The following is a 16,881-nucleotide window of genomic DNA, read 5'->3' as shown; positions in this document are numbered from 1 at the left end:
AAGTGTCCAAGCCACTTACAGGCATGTGTCTCATCAAAGTGGAACAGTTACTTTTGAAAGCAGCATCCTCTGCCCTTAGCTGCCGTCCTCAGCATTCATGTTCATAGAATCATAGAATGTCCCGAGTTGGAAGGGACCCACAAGGATCACTGAGTCCAACTCCTGTCCCTGCACAGGACAACCCCACAGTACACACCATGTGTCTGAGGGTGTTGTCCAGCCTCTTCTTGAACACTGTCAGGCTTGGGGCTGTGACACCTCCCTGGGGAGCCTGTTCCAGTGCTCCAGCACCCTCTGGGTGAAGAACCTTTTCCCAATGTCCAACCTAAACCTCCCCTGGCACATCTTCCTGCCATTCCCTCATGTTCTGTCATTAGTCACCAGAGAGAAGAGCTCAGTGCCTGCCCCTCCTACCCCTCCCCTTGTGAGGAAGATGTAGACTGCAATGAGGTCTCCCCTCAGTCTCCTCCAGTTGCTGTGCATTGCTTGAGAAAAAACCCTAGAGAGTAGTTTTCAATGACACAGACCAATGACTGAAACTTTGCACTGCTCTATAACCTTTTATAGCTTTGTTATATCACTGTTGATCTGCTAATTTCTTTCTTCTTCAAAACCACCTATCCATCTTTTAGGTTGATGGAAGATATTTACCCATTAAGGGTATGTTATTGCCAGGAATACCCTGTCCACTGAGCAGACATTGCCATTACCTCACAATATAACCATTTGCTGCTGCTGCACACTTAGGAGAAAAATAACTCTGGGCCTTCAGACCATCTTTTTCATGGCTGCACTACACCTCCTCTTTCAGCTTACATCTGCCTCATTAACTCATCTCACAACAGGCTGGCTCTCAGACACACCTTTTGCTGTCATTTCTTTTTCCTCAAACAGACCTGTCCCTCTTAAATGATTCCTTAAAAACAGTCTTGTCTTTCTTATGATACCCAGCTGGACAAGCAGAAGTGGAAACCTGAAAAAAAACCACTATGACAAATGTTCTGTTACTCTGTGATTAATGTATTTTTGATTTACAGCTTCCCATGGGGAAGATTAACTCTTAGTCCTGCACCAGGTCCCCAGGAACAGAGATGAATGACAGCTTTTATGGAATCATAGTCCAAGTCTCATCGTCTCCATTTACCTGGCACTTGCAAAATATTCTTTTTTTTTTTTTTTTAATTTTAGAGATCATTACTAGGAAATTCTGGGGAGGGACTTAGCTGGTGTGGCCAAACCAAAAGCAAACACCAGCCTCTCAAGGGAACAGAATAAACAAGCAAGACCCAGGGCAGGGGTCAGAGCATAGTTTAATTAAGTAGCACAGATCAGTACTTAGCCCCTAGCCCCAACTCAAGTCTCTCAGATATCATGCCTGGGCAAACTCCATCATGGGAAATCCTGTGAGACTGATAGACCTTGGACTTGGGTAGAAAAGTAATTGATTAAAGTCATAAAGGAATTTTTCCCCTGTTTGTATCTCATAGATTTAAAGGCAGACAGAACAACAGCAGCTGCCTCTTTCGATGCTGTGGCAGCTGTCCAAGCCAGGCTTCAAAGATAGCACTGATCTTAGACAGAGATTGCAACAGGCAAACTCTCCTGTTACTCATTATGTCATTTGTTCCAAAAGAAACATCGCAAAAAGTTTCCATTGCAGCACTTTCCCTTTATTACAGGGGACTATGGCAGGAGAAAAAGATTGATGATTTCTGTTCCACATGGTACCCTACCAAACAACTCTTTCAGAAGTCAGCCAGCACAACAGAGAGGGTATGAATTACGTTTTTATTTAGGGCACCAAACTGCTGTTGCCTCTTGTTGGGTGAATGAGATCAGAGACAAAGGATCTCGTACCATAAGTGAGTTCTCAAAAGCAAACACTCTTCACAAACCATCTGAAAGAAGTTTCTGTATAGGCCTAAAAGTATCCCCACAGCCCTAAGAAACAGCGGTATCTGGATTTTATCTCAGCCATTTATCTCATAAATGGTTTAAAAGTTGCAATAACAACACTCATTAAACCTCGAAAAGTGCCTATAAACCAGCTCCCAGCCTGGGGCCATGCTGCCTTTCCAGTTCTCCTTGGATTTACATGCAATTGTGCAGTTATAAACACTCTCAATGGTAAATCAGCTGGGAAGAAGGTTTGCACAATTTGTTTGCTTGCACACCAATTTATTGAAGGTTAATTATAATTAAAAAAATAAAACACTGTTGATAGCCAGGTTTTTTACCCAGAGTTTCTCTGCACATCATTGTTTTACCTTGCAGAACTAACACAAAACCATTGAATATGACAGTTTGTAGGGGAATATATTCTACACTACATAAGCCAGCAACTCACAGCAGCAGTGGATTTTGCTCTGGTAACTCACCTAGAAGATGGGGAAAAAAAACAAAACAAAAACAAAAAACCATCAAAACCAACCAATCAATCAAAAAAAAAAAAAAAAAAAAACCACACCAAACATAAACACCAAAAAAACCCCAAAACAAAACAAAAAAACACTAAAAAACTGGATACCTTCAGCTTTTTAAATCCATGAGCTATCTCAAAACTCCAGCTGCTGAAAACCATCAAGGATGCTATTTATCTCCAGGATATGCAGTTGGCCAGGGCAAGGGTCTGGCAGCTGGTATGAGGTAGGATCCAGAGTGTGAATCAGCAATGTCAGCATCGTGGGGGGAAGGTATCATATTTTCAGTCACGTCGAGATACAGCTGAGCCCTTGACATTCCTTGTGCCGATACCGTGAGCCTCTGACTCTGAAACAGCAAGGTATTTCAGAGGCTACAAGATTTCTTTTCTTGCAACAACCAAAGACATGCAATATCACTCCTGACATCCCCACATCCTCACCTATTCCCCAGTCCTCAGCACCCAGAGGAGCCTTCTACACAGGGGAAGGTGATGAGACCGTGGAGGGTCCCAGAGGTCTCACAGCATCACCTGGGCAGATCCCACCAGCTCAGCACCCTCCTGTGCCCCATCTCTTTGGGACTCACAAATATTACAGCTGTTTTCAGTCAAACATCAGATCTGTAAGCAGCCTTGTGCATATCCTTAGACTCAAGCCATAAGGCTCATTAGCAGTAAAGGCTAAAAACATGAGCTTGCCTCAGGCTTCTGTGAGGAGCTAATTGAGATGAGGGAGGAAAGGCTTGGTGGTCTTGTAGCTGCACAGGTGAGACAATGTGTTCTGCACTAAGAGGTGGCAAAGCGCTGTGCACTTCATGCCTGATCACATTTTAGCTGCCGACCAGCCAAGATGTATTATCCAGGACATGAAGCAACTGTTTATCTTAGTCTCAAGGGTAGGCTGGAGTATGTCATCCACCCAGAAGCGAAAGAAAGAATTAGTCATAGGAACAGACACCCAAATCAGTGAGAAATGCAACAACCAACAGTCACAACTGGCTGTGAGTAGAGACAGCATTACAGAGACATCCAGCTGCCTGCAATCTGTGTTGATTACAATGTCCTCAGTGTGAATTTGGAAGATTAAATCTGAGGTGACCCACTTACACAGGCTGGACCAGAAACTGAGCAGGAAAGCCCTATAGAGAAGATTAATTTTCTGTTTGTTTTCTTGCTTCAGCAACCTTGTCAATACTTGTGCTGAAATGTAGTAGGACAGCAGCTCCAAAGTACTTTCCTGACAAGTTTTCAATTAACTTTGTCATCAAAGTTTTTGTCTGTGACAGTCTGTAAATGAGCAAAAATCCTGTCAGTTTTGGCTCTGGTTGCTGTGGTCAAAGCACAGTCATCCAAACCTCATGGTGGGGCTGATCCCTGTGGTGAGCCCAAATGCTACAAGGGACTCTGTGGCCACTTCGGGACATCAGGTCTGCACCAGGATCCTGCTTCACTTACAGATGTACCCTCCAGCTGAGGAACTAAATTCATCACAATGAAAAGCATTTTGGAGCAGATTATTCCTGTACATGTCATTGATAACATCTTCCCGAGGACGACAAAATGCTTGGATATTTTCCCATAATTGAAAGTCTGCCATGACGTATGTTCTGTGGTCTTTGAGTATTTTTTTGTTCCTTCTCTTTTCGTTCCTTCTCTTGCAGCAGAGAAATTTGGCACTGTGGTCACCACTGACCTCCTCCAGCACAGCACTAACCAGTGCTCCCCATGAGTAGGTATTTCACTTCTTGAAATGCAACTGCATATACCAAAGTCTTATTAAAGGAATTCAGGGATACTACATAGATGACAAAAAGAATAAATGAAGTTCTCCCTTTTGTATATACAAGGATTAAAAACATATCAGCCTTACCCGTTGCTGTTTGCTTCTAAGACTGGGTTCTGTGTTTAGTTATTTTTAACTGCTTATTCTAGGAATATGTTACAGATGTATGTCTAGGAACTGCTGAGACTGAATAACATCATTGTTGTTTCATGAATCAGCAAACATTCCTTTGTCAAACTACTGTCATAGTAATTAAAGTCAAACCTAATTTATTTGCACTTCCACTTGAAAAAAACAGTGTGCATCTGGTCAAATAAAGTTATGAGTCTTTAATTGTTATAATATGCACCTTATTCCAATTCTCCCAGCTGATCTGTGATAATATTGTAGACATTTCCCTTCCTAACCAAAACTCTTCCTACCCACATATTCTATAGGATGTCATTTCAGCTACTATAGGAAAATACCATTAGTCTTCAACTGGGATATTTGGTGTATTGCAAAGAATGACAGCCCCTTGCTGGTTAGGTTAGCTTTCCGTAAGGAAAAAATCTCTACATTTTTTATTAAGTATTTGCTGTTCTATACCAAATGCTGAATTAACAGCCCGGGGCTAAAAACATTACTAGCACCATCACTGTACTTAGTAAAAAAAAGAAGCCCTAAGAAGCAGTAAGAGAGACTAAGCCAAGGGGTTTATGCTAGAAATATATATGAGGATAGCTACTGGGTCTGGCTAGGATGCAATGAATTTTCTTCACAGCAGTCCATATGGTGTTGTGTTTTGGGTTTGTCAATAAAACAATGTTGATAATGTGGAGATGTTTTAGTTATTTCTGAGCAGTGCTTACAGTTATAAGTGCTTTACACTTATTTTGCTTTGCTTCAGTGTGCTGCCCGGTTTAATACTAATAACTCTCACCTAGTATCTCAACCCACAAGTTTTCAGCTTTCTTTCTTCCAGTTCTCTTCCAATTCTGCCATGGACAAGTAAGCAACCAGCTGGGTGGGAGTTTAGCTGCCAGCCAGGGTCAACCCACTGTAGTCTGCAAGGATATATATGTTAATGCAGGATCTAACATACCAAGTTACATGCTCTACTGGCTCTTTGCTACACTGGCAGGAGAAGGTGAGAATTTATCTTGCTGTGGTGCACCCTGCCTGGGACATCATAATGGAAAATAATCACAGTATCACAGAATGGTTGGGGTTGGAAGGGACCTCTGGAGATCATCTAGTCTACCCACCTGCTAAAGCAGGATCACCCAAAGCAGATCGCACAGAGTTGCATCCAGGTGAGTTTTGAATGTCTCCAGGGAAGGAGACTCCACAACCTCTTTGGGCAGCCTGTTCCAGTGCTCTGGAACCCTCAAAGTAAAGAAGTTTCTTGTCATGTTTAGATGGAATCCCCTGTGGTCCAGTTTGTGCCCATTGCCCCTCATCCTGTTGCTGGGCACCACTGGGCCGCAAAAATGATCAGAGGGCTGGAACAGCTCTGCCATGAGGACAGGCTGAGAGAGTTGGAGTCGTTCAGTCTGGAGAAGGCTCTGGGGAGACCTTATTGCAGTCTTTCAGTACTTAAAAGGGGCCTATAAGAATGATGGGGACAGACTTTTTAGCAGGGCCTGTTACAATAGGACAAGGAGTGATCATTTTAAACTAAAGGAGGGGAGATTCAGACTGGACGTGAGGAAGGAATTTTTTACAATGAGGGTGGTAAAATACTGGCCCAGATTGTCCAGAGAGGTGGTCAATGTCCCATCCCTGGAAACATTCAAGGCCGGGCTGGACGGGGCACTGAGCAACCTGATCTAGTTGAAGATGTCCCTGCTCATTGCAGAGGGGTTGGACTAGATGACCTTTGAAGGTCCGTTGCAACCCAAACTATTCTATGATTCTATAAAAGGAATCTGGTCCAATTTAATGCATGACAGTGTAAAAATTAAGACACACCTACTATCCCATTTGAGGTAGCTTGAGTAAATTAGTGATACCAAAATTAGCAGCCAGAGGAGTGGTGCCAGGGCCAGCAGGAGACTTCTTACCCTACCAGGAGTTTTTCCTTGGCAGAATCCCTCAGGAAGGTTGCAGCTAAGCTGCCAAGCAGCTGAATCCCTCTTGGCCACAGCTGTGCCACCGGGCTCATCAGAGACCCGCTAGTAACCCTGTAATCCCCCTGATGAGTAAATCTAACTACTGTCACTATAGACTTACTCCATGCCCAGCTGTGAGCACTTCACCACCCACAGGTGAGCTTTTAACCCCAGCAGCAGGGTATTTCATAGGATGCTCTTCTCCTGGGCTATGAGGCACAACTGAGAGCACAGACTTGGAGTTCAGGCTTTGCTTCAGCCTCTTGTGTCCCAGGATGCCAGCACTGCAAAACTGATGTCATGTCATAGGGCTAAAGTAAGCCTTGTATAAGCTGACGTGCATTAGTGGAAAGACCCTGTGAAGGAGGGAAATGACTCACTGACTGCCAGGAGCTGGTACTCCACAGCTATGTAAGCAACCTGACTGAAACAGGCTGCTCAGAGTGTCACATTTCCATTACAGCCAGAAAAAAACAAAACAGACACACAAACAACAACAATGAAAACAAACAAAAACTAAACAAACAAACAAAAAAACCCAACCAAACATAAAAAAATCAAAACCCAGAAACCCATTTTGCAGAGAAAATGAGAGAATGCCGTCAGACGCTCAGTCATATCCCATGTCTCTTTCTGGGTTCTGCTGCCTTGCTGCACTCCTCTCCTTCCCTGTGTTGCATTTCAGTCCTCTGCTATGCATCCAGTATCTGAGCAGATTTGTCATATTTCCACATTGGTTTTGTCAGAAACTGTTATCAGTTTCCTGAAAAAGCTGCCACAGGAGACCTGCAAGTCCTTTGCTTTGGACAAATGTGTCCCAAATGCCATTTTGATGAAAAAAAATGGTCAAACAAAGAGGTCAATCAGGTGTACAGCACCTTAAATGCCTGAATGACAAGTTCATTACCATTTCTTGTTGCCAAATGCTGTTTGCTTTTCTTTCCAGAATTGCCTGAACTGATGAGCTACTCATCTGGGAAGTCATTTCTATGCACGGTTGTGCTCCCACCACTGTAGTGAAGTAGGTCTGAGCCTGGCAGAAAGAATGGCCCTAGGAAGGGGTTCAGAGGGTGGCTGGATGGACAGAAGGTGAAGGATGAAGGACATGCTGCCTGCAATGGTTTCTACCCACTGTGCCATTTGGGTACAGCTTCAGAGGACTGGCATTGTGAGGGTTTTTGATAGGTGACATATTTCTGGGACACTTTGCTTGGCAAAGGCCATGCTCACTTGGTGATCCCTAGATCACTGGTGTATGCTTTTATATTCCTTAATACACCACTTCCAAATTAGGCCATGACTGTAGTCATTCTGTACTGATAGTGTACATAGTCCTTCATAAAGCTGTGTGCTTTATGCATGCAGATAACAAATTTCCAAAACGTTCTTACAAATATTTATTCTATTAAAGTGCTAAACAGCAGTGGAAACTTCCCCAGAATTATGCATACCAATTCAGGTGAATGACAGGAATAAAATGAAAATGTCCCTATAAATGGCCTTTGCAATCCCAATGGTCAATGCTTTCACACGTGTCAGATCATGACATGCATATTTGTTTCTGAAATAGGAATACAATCAGCTATTTTCTATTACAACACACTCTGATAACAAGAATTTCTGTTTATCCATGTTTCTTAACAGCATTTAACTGCTATAGCAACAGGCATTTTATAAATGAGCAAAGTCGTAAAAAGAAACATTCGCAGTTTCATTTGAGCTTCACAGAAATAAAGACGATTCCTGCACTCTAGTGCTGGATCATTTTTCCTAGGTGGAACTGTGGAGAGTCTTCACTCACAGTTCATTCTTCTTAGGATGAATTGTTTAAATTATGATATTTTGAACTAGACATTATTAAATGGCTCCGTTCCTTTGGCATGTAAGAGGATGTGCATTCATTATGGTATTTGAATTACTTCGTCATATTTCCACACTTAAATGTAAGCAAGTGACAGGCCAGAATCATGGCATATATGTGCTATAAATTGCCTGTATTTGGATCTGCACTTTCAGTGAACAGGATGAGTAATAACAAACACAAACTGAGTGGGAAACTTAGGTTGGATCATAGGAAAGAAATTCCACTGATGTGTGTACAGAGCACTGGACTTGGTTGCCTAGACCAGGTGTAGAGTTTCCAAAATGACCCCTTTTTAAACAAAAGGTTAAGCAGCAGTTTTTCAGGAATATCATAGGTGGTAGAGTTGATCCTGTCCCAGGCCAAGGGATTGACTGGGCGGGGGGGCTTTCTGAAGTTTCAGCAGGGCTTGTAAACTAAATAATGCTAGAACAAGGGTCTAAGAACCTGCACATTTAAAGGATTGTCCACGTTGTTTAATCAATATCACTTATGCTAAAGTAGTTCACTCTGGAGACCAGAGCACACTTCTAGATAACACTTCTGGATAGTGTAGGATATATACATATATATCCATCTATGAAGAACATATGAAGTCACATTTAGGACAAGAGGGAGTTAATTCTTATACAGGCAAGGGGTTTTGTGCCACTGGCTGTCATTGCTGGGGAAAAGGCTCCTCATCTGCCTTATTAGCACTCATGCTGCCAGAGTTTTCATTCCAACCCTACTTTCCCCAGACCTGCAACTCAGCTTTTTACAAAAAGGAGATGTTTATGAAATGTTAATATTAAGCTCTCAGCAATGTTCAGAGTCTGCTTTGGTTCAGCCCCTATTGTGTCTCTCTCCTCTGAACTTATCTTCACAGCACTGGTTTCACTGATATATCATTGCTGACCTCAGTGGAGATTATCCTGATTTATGTTCACCAGGACTCAGAAGACAGCTTCATTTAAGGGGAAAACCTGGTATGTTGTTTTCTTTACGTACATTGGAAGATGCAGAAAGAGAAAAGGATGAACAGCTTTATGATCTAGAATGAAGACAAAAAAAGATACAGAACTAGGCTACTGACAACAAAGTACATAACCAGTAATATATTTTTGGGAGGTGGAGAAAATGTTATTAATTTCACAAAAAATGTGGATATTTTCCAGTCTCTGTTTAATCCGTGTGGTCAGTTTTTAAAACCTGTGCACCTCAGGAAACTTGCTCAATACAACTTCTCATCCAATGCAAATCTTGCTCTATTCAGTACATGAAGCACAGCATGCAGTGTTTTGGGGATTAGGACCCCTGGGCTACAGACAGGCTTTGCAGGACAAGTAAGTGATCCTGAGCCCATGGCATGTGTTCAAATGTTATCCAGAGTAAAAGTTCTCTTGATCAGTAACGAAGAGTGTGGACAGGAGCCCTTCATTGCACAACTGAACTAATTGTTCCTACTGGTTGCACATGGGAAGGAAGTTTTGCTGAGGCAAGTGTGGTACAACTGTTTAATATGTTGTCCATAGTGCAGATGAAGTTACAGATAAAGTCTGTCAGACTTTCTCTACAGTAACCCTCTTCTCCAAGAATGGGACTTCTGGAGCTGTTGAGCTTGGAGGTTTCAGAATAGATCCATGATAGGATTTTACCTGTCTTGTGAGATAGAAGCTCTCTGTGGCCAAATGGAATCCAAAATAACTGCTATGAACTTGATGCTCCTTCTTGGATAAACTGTGGAATTTCTTTTTTTTTATTTTGAAGATCAACATGGGAAAGAGCTGTAAGGTCATAGCACACGAGATGGTCACTTGCTGAAGTGACCTTTAGGAGATTTCCTTGGTGCTGTGGAAGAACAAACAGGGTAAGAGTGTCTACTAGCAGTAAGTTTCATATGATTAAGAATTATAAGATAGATTCATGAGCCAGCCTCAAAGAGAAGCTGAAAGACAGTCTTACAGAGACCATTTCTTCTAGCAACAGGCATTTGTAAGGGAGTAGCTTCGCACTTGCTAGCACTCCAAAGACATGTTGGAGTTCACATTTTCTGAAAAACACATTAGCCAGAGGAGAAATCCTGGAAGAAAATAGGTCATCAAAGGACGTCGTCATGCTCTTGTCACTGGTAACTTGTCTGTGCCTGACAGAACCTCTAATCCTCTGAGACTGCTGATGGCACTGGGTAGAGAAGTGTTTCCTACAGAAAGTCTATGATCTTGCTGCTTTTGTGACCCTAAGGAAGGCCCGCGGAGTGTGATAGGTAATCTCAATTTCTGCAAGCATATGGAAACTCTCATCCATTCAATAACTGTAAACTTCCTTGCTCTCAACGGGGATCTCTTCCCTTGTGGTTTGGGCCACTGGGAATACCAGGGAATCCTTGAAAACTGGATCCAGGCAAGTATTCTCAACATTACAGAAGTGGCAAATACAGTCTACTGCACTGAACGCATTCAGCTTTTAACTGTAGGAAAGTAGAAACTATCAGCTGCTCTTCATCTGTGAAAAGATTTTCTTTTGTTTTAATTATTCTGAAACCCTCTGTCCTAATTCAGATCAACATAAGCAGTCATGGTGATTTGAGGTACTCATCTATAAATTAGATTAACAAACTTTTCACATGATGGGCTCAACGGACATTAGGTGTCTCAGCTGGTGTTTGGACAGGAATAGCTATAAGCAGTTGTAACACAGGTTAGAAATGAAAGTATGCCTCTCCTTCACAGATGTTGGTACCTCATGAGCAGGCTCTGCAATTATCCCCTGGCCAAGATGCAAGATACCCAGGAGCTCACGGTGCTTCTCTTGCACCTTTTCCTATGGTATGTCCAGTTTGTCCTACACACATGATAAAGGAATAATACCATCAGCAAGAATGAGGATGCTGCAGACGAGGCAAGCTCTCCTTCCTACCGGTGTCTCAAGTCATAAAAGATGTGATGGGGGAGCAGGGAGGAAAGATAAATCTGTAAGGGGTACAAAAATTTGCCTGCTATAGCAAGGACTCTGTTGGCTTAGTGGTTCTCCTCTGCCAGCCATCCTCAGTCCTTCGAGATGCAGTGATTCTGGGGCCCAACTCACAGGAAAATCAAGGAGTATTATATTTATTATATATACTAAGACTCCCAGTTTTCAGGTATTAAAAGCCAGGGCTACAGAAGACAGTTACTGAGGGAATATGGTTGCTACGGTGTCGAAAAAAGATCAGACCCTGGCCATCAGAGTGACCTGCACTGGGGACATCTTGTGATAGACTGAGCCAGCATGGTTTTTGGCAGAGTTGGTGTCAGGGAGGGTGTCACTGTGAGGTGACCCTTCTTCTGACCCCCAGATCACTATAGTGGGGGATATTTTGATGACAGACTGGAGGGCCTTTTGGTGGTAGGAGAGCTTGGCTGAGGAGAGAGAGCAGAAAGAGGGATCAGTCAGAAGAGCAAGGAAGGATGAGGTCCTGCATTTTGTGAACTTTGAGGTTTGCACAGAGCAGTTCCCAGATGAGAAAATTAGACAGGCTTTTTAAGACAGCTTGCAAAGCACAGCACAAGAAAACATGTCTTTAAAAGTCCCGTTCCTTTCCTAAATCAGAGAAGCATCTTTTTGTAAGTACTGCTGAAGCTTCTCACAAACGGCAGATCTTGTACCCTGGGATTCTCTTACTCCTTTTCTCTTGAATTCTCTGTCAGGATGGATATAAACAATAGCTTCACTGCTATACAGCAAAAATACAAAGGCTTGAGTTCTAAAACTGTTAACAACCTACAGACAACTAACAACTTTTTATTAACAGTATACAGGGAAGAATTACATTTCTCTTTCAATCCAGGGTTTCATTAAGGCCCTCTCTGTTTCTTGAAGTTCAGAAACAATAATTTGCAAAGAAGCCTTTAGTCAAAACAAAGGGATGGGATTCAGATTTTTTTTTTCTTTTTGCGTAGGAGAAGAACAGATGGTTTGTGGGAACAATTTATTATTCTGTAACATTATCTCTTTAAGTGATTCTTTAGTATTCATGAAAACTGCTAGTAGGTACCTCTGTGCACATAAAGATCTGTGTTTACACACAGCACAGGCATGGTCAAACCAAATTCGTTAGCTCAGTCTTAGTCTGCGTCATAATTGGTATTGAGCTGTTGAACTGTGCTGAGCAGAGCTTGGGGCTTCCACTTAAAAAGAAACTGCAATGTTTTGAAATTTCATTTCATACACAACAAACACATTTACAAAATTAAATCCTTGCAAATCAGGATTGGTTTTTGTTTTATTTTGGAGAATCACTGATCCAGAATGTCAGAGATGAAAAAGTCTTCTTGGGACAGCAACAGCTCCTGACTGAGATCGATACAGCTAATATGGACAAAACCATAATTGACAGAACACTAATTTCATTTAGGAGGTACCAGAGCATTCAACACCTGGGTTCAATCACCTTTTAATAAACTGAAGGTGGATTTCAGAAGAGAATTCCTACTCCTCAAAGCAGTAAGACTGTGGAACAATCTTCATATGGGGACTGTGGGAGGGGGAAAAAAAAAAAACTATTTTGAGGTTGAACTGGGTCCATATCAAGGCTTTTCGTCTTAATACATCAGAAAAATTTCTGTGTAGCTGAAGCGTGTTTTCTGAGCTGGCTGAGTAAACCTGTTAGAGAATTAAAGAGACAACAGAAGAGCCATAAAGCCCCAAAGCAAACTTTAATTAACTAAACTCATTGACTGCAGCCTGTAAATTCTGACAGTGAGGGACTGTACAAGTAGTGTGCTGTGTCAAAAGAGGCAAATGTGGATTCTCCTTTGACCAAATCTGCAGCTGTGATGATAAACTTACCTGCAAACTAATATTTCTTTTTCAGTTTAAATGTAATTTCACCATCCTTTAGACTTTATCTTATTAGGCTAATGGGATGACTTCTTTAGGACAGAGATCAAAACTGCTCTGTGATCATCTGTTTGGTGGGGAACAACAAATATTCAACACTTCTTACAAATTAAAATCAAAAGATTTTAACTCATTTATTACAAATTGTTAAAACCAACCAACCAAACAAAAAGTATTTGGAATGGCAAACAAAGAGACATCAGGTAGAACTCCCAGATCATCCCTCTAAATTAATCACCTCCCACCACCCCAGAATTTTAATACTTACAAAGAAAATTTATGCTGAAAGATAAAAGAGAGAAAAAATAGAATAATAAACTTCAATTGCACATAAAAGGAATAAGTGGGAGTATGGAAACACATTTGTAACTACTTTCTTATCGCTAAGTAGGGCAAAATTACTCCAGAAAAGCATGGAATTATTTAAACCACATTCATATTTTGTTCATTTTTCAATATATGATTTTCTTAAAGAGAAAAATATCAGGACAAATTGACCCAGGGTACTAATGACAAGAAAGCCAGTTGTTGGTTTTATATTATTGATTTACTTTTGAATCAGTAACTTAATATAGGATTAATTTACTGAAATTATATAAATTTGAGCTGATAACTTCAGAGTCCCTTTATATTCAGTGGACAGAAAGGACACTTGTAGAGTGCAATTTATTGCACCCTTATGTAGGCCTCTAAAATAGGTTGACGAATTGCAGTCTCAGAGTGCAGATTTCTCTCAGGGACTATAAAGATGTTTGAGCATAACTACTGCTGAGGTAGACCTCTACTGTGCAGAAATCTCACTTTAGTCAAGACAATTCAGTCTGAGGGCATGATTCAATTACCCACACATGGGTATGTAGTACCATCGGAGAGGGTACTGGAGATGTCCATGTGATAGTGCAGATAAGACATCAGATCTATGGGAGACCCATGCTGCTCTATAACAGCAACTGAAGGTGAGATAGGACACCTACAGTGTCTATAGTATGGCTGCATTATATTAATATGTGGAGAACAACCAATTTGAGCCAGTGTCATTGCCCTTTACTATCTGCCTGATACAGAGTATTACCATGATGAAGGGATATAACAGCCATTCACACAGGTTATGAACCAGCCATCTAATTTAGATGCCTTCATTTCAGCAGACAGAATTTCCGTCTGGAGGTCCTCAAAGGCACTTACTTTTCCTTGTTATTTACAAAGTGAATTTTGGTGCCAGATTTTGGAAGGATAGTCCATTAGATGCCAAGAGCTGAGCATAATTCATGTTCCTAAATGGACAGGATCTTAATTCATGTATCTAAAGTGTACTTTAAAGTGACTCAATACTGTATGTGACTCTGGTATTTCTAAGAAAAGTGATCCTTAGTCACATCTCCGGTGCGGGTAATATAGTTTTGCCGCTCTGTTTTCACTGTACCTGTAGCATCACTGAGCACTCCGTGAATGTCAGATCTCTGTATACTGGACATTCAGAATTGCAGTCGTGTTCCAAAGCTGTGGTGCTGCATTGACCCAAAAGCACAAATTCCCACCCTTCTTTGGGGGCTTTTTTGTTTGTTTGTCTGTTAGAAAGGAAGGACAGTCCTTCGGGTGCAGTGAGAGTCTGTACTTGGTACCTCAGGGTGCCAGACCCTTCCTGTGTCCAGACAAGTCACTTCTGACACGATGCAAATCTCCCTGAGGTCTTCAATGTAAACTTCTGAATCTCAATGAGTCACCTGCCCTCCTTTTATGGTTGTTTTTAGAAGAATAGGATGCACCTGAGATTCACTTCCTCTCATCTTAAGGTAGACGTTTACACAGACATAAGGATTCATGCCCCAAAAGTGCCTGCCCTCTCATTGACCACAAAGAGGGGGCAGAGGTTACAACTTCAGAAGGAAAAGACTTCTAAAGGCAGACTGGTCTCAAGGTGACAGCTCCCTCCTTAAGACTTCTCTGATTCTAGTGAGCTTGTTTACGCTTCATTAACTATACACCTATTGGAGGAAGCAGCACCTCCCTGTTTGACATAGTGCACCTGGAACTTAGTGACATGAGGTACGCAGAAACTGCAGTAATAAAGTACCTAAAATACATAATTTCAGCCTGCTAGAGTTAAAAAGATTGCGCTGTTTTCCAAAGTTGTCCTCTACCCCTATCTGCTGTTTGTTAAGTTTCTCTTCAGCTTGCTGCTTCTTTTTTAAACTCGGTTGTCTAACAACAGATCTGCTGGGAAATACACCAGATAAATCACCCAATTCAATACAAATACAAAAGGAAGAGCTGGCTGACATTTAGAGAGACTGACCTTTTGACAGGCAAGCCAGTGTGTGATTGAAACACTGCCTCATTCAAGGTTTTAAGAGAGTTATTCCATATAATAAATAATGTAAAAAAAAGAAAAGACATTTGGAAAGCACAGAAAGGGAGGTCCTTTCATCTTGCCTGGTAGCCAAGCACAGGCTCAGTTCTACACCATTCAGTACTTCTGCATTATTTTACTCAGATGTATATTTTTTGGGAAAAAAAAATAATAAAATAAATTATTGACAAATCATCTAAGCATTTTAGCAAAGACACAGTTACAAGCTAGATAGGTGTTTTGGGGTTTTTTTTGCTTCCTTTGTCATCTTCAGATCTCCCTCCTGGTTGTTTATATCATCTGGTTTATCTTTGTCTCTTCTTCAAAGGTCATTTGATAAAACCATTTTTAGAAACCTTTTTAAAACATGGTTTTGCCCAGCCAGAGTCAACAGCCTTGTTTTCAAGGGCTTGCTTTATCATTTTCTTATAGAATAGAATCTAAAAGGGTTTTTTTTTCAGAAAACTTTTTGCAAACAGAGACAATATCATTGTACAGAGAAAGCATTTAATATTTAAAGACTGTTAACCTTTTTAAGTCAAAAATATCTCATGTTTCATTTTGTTTTCATCTATAAATAAGTAGGTGGATCAGTCAGCTAGGCACTCCCAGCATTTTGCACAAACAGTTCCAATTAGTTTAATTTTTAGTCCAATTATAAGCCCAAAGAAAAAAAAAAAAGATAAGACCAGGACAAAATGGAGTAGAAAAAATGTTCTTTAAATTCATGAGAGAAGATTTTTCCCAATTTATCTTGAAGGTCTAGTCTTTTTCTTACAGAAATAACATATTTTTCTAGCTGGCTTCAGGATCCCAGTTTGTGAACTAGGAAATCAGGAACATTTCTGATTCAAATTACGCATATTAAAAAAACAGCATTGGATATATTGAAATTCTACACTTTGTCATCATCAGTCAATTGCTGAAACAACTGGCTTTTTAGTAATTCCAAAGTGTTTCATTGAGACATTCAGCTGACAAGTTCAGGAATGCAATGTATAGCTTTAATTAATTAATATTGTAAGGAACACTGTTAGCCTTCCATAGGCCACTACACTTAACGAAAACTTTTATAACCACACTTTATAATAATGTATCATTTCTAATTAATTGATCTCATGCATTTACCACCCCCAAAAACTCCAGTACTTGCACCAGATTGAAGTGACTTGTTCATGTCACCCAGGAACTGATCCAGGCTCTGACCATCCCATTTTCCCTTTTCAATTCAGAGGTCAATAATCTGCATTTTTAGAAGCCACCCATTAAAAACCTGGTGACAGATACAATTGCAAACTCTGCAGATCGCTCGTTGCTGAAAATGTTGCCCTGTACTTTTCAATTCACACTTCAAAAAGAAGTGTCAATTTTTTATTTTTCATAAACTACGATGATTCAGAAAGCAACTAGAGGTATATAGATCAGACAAAAATGAATAGCTGTTTGAAGTATGCTTTCTAGATGGAACTCTCTGATCAGCGTCTCTCTAACTCACTTTGATATAGTTATTGG

Source organism: Columba livia, chromosome 3 (assembly GCF_036013475.1).
Source record: "Columba livia isolate bColLiv1 breed racing homer chromosome 3, bColLiv1.pat.W.v2, whole genome shotgun sequence".
Classification (NCBI taxonomy): domain Eukaryota; kingdom Metazoa; phylum Chordata; class Aves; order Columbiformes; family Columbidae; genus Columba; species Columba livia.
The sequence above is the reverse complement of the archived record's forward strand: the minus strand, read 5'-3'. Positions refer to the sequence as shown.